Raw genomic sequence first — 1,220 nt, 5'->3', positions numbered from 1 at the left:
GCCTACAGCCCTGGTCATTTCACAGAGAGGCACTTGTGTCATGAGTATTCCAAATACCATGGAAGAAGTAGTTATATGGGAATGCACCAAAGTGAAAATGGAAGCAGTATCTGACATGAGAAAAAATGAGGAACACTGCGTACACAGTATAGTTTCAGTGGAGTGAGAGACAAAGTCACAGATTAGAAGATTACAGGAAATGGTATGAGTGGATTACTTAACCAAAGGAGAAAGGACTTTAATTGTTGAATTATATATTGCATATCATGATGTATTTCAGTTGCCCACAGATAGATTAACATATACTGAGATGGTGAAGCATGAGATTAAGTATAAACCAGAGACACAAGATACAGTGATAAATATCCAACCTTATTGACTACCAGAGGCACAAAAGGAAGCACTCTGAGATAAGATAGATGTGATGTTAAGGGAGGATATCATTATACTGAGCACAAGTGGGCGGAATTTCCCATTACTGATAATTCTGAAGAATATAGACACTTCTGGGAAGTGAAAGTGGAGAACAGTTGCAGATGAGCAGAGAGGAAATGACATCTGTATTATCTTTGTATTTGTATTTTAGATAGTTCAGCAAAAGAGAAGTACTTCACCACTTTAGACTGTGCAAAGTGTTACCACAAGGTACTGTTAAATGAGTTTGATAGAAAGAAAACAGCATTCTCTACTCCAGAAGGATATTACAAATGCAAAAAATTGCCATATAATTGACTGGATTTTAGAAAAGCTGAGTAATCACAAACAAACAGGTTCTAGTTGTTTTTTGGTGCATTTATTCCAAATGACATGTTTCAGGCTCTGCCCATCATCAGATTTCCTGGTGTATACAATGAAACAAATGATTAGCTATACATTTTTTGAAACACCTAATGTTAACAAGAAAGTGCAAAATTTAAGTAAGTCTCGGAACCAACACACATTCAGCTTGTTCCTTACTCATACATTCATAAACCAAAAGGTGTTACATATAATTTAAAAATGGAGAATGAGAATGTTGGTCATGAGAAGGACTGCAAAAAACTGCCATTTCTGTGCACTTACACTTGCTAGGTAAAACATGTGGTGCAAGAGGGCACCACCTTACAGCATTGCACCTATGCAAATGCCGATGTGTTACTAGAAATTAAAATGGTAACCAATAACAACCAAACACACATGTTGTGTGCCTGCACATAGGCATATTAAAACACACATTGGCA

Source organism: Schistocerca cancellata, chromosome 9, assembly GCF_023864275.1.
Source record: "Schistocerca cancellata isolate TAMUIC-IGC-003103 chromosome 9, iqSchCanc2.1, whole genome shotgun sequence".
Taxonomy (NCBI): domain Eukaryota; kingdom Metazoa; phylum Arthropoda; class Insecta; order Orthoptera; family Acrididae; genus Schistocerca; species Schistocerca cancellata.
The sequence above is the reverse complement of the archived record's forward strand: the minus strand, read 5'-3'. Positions refer to the sequence as shown.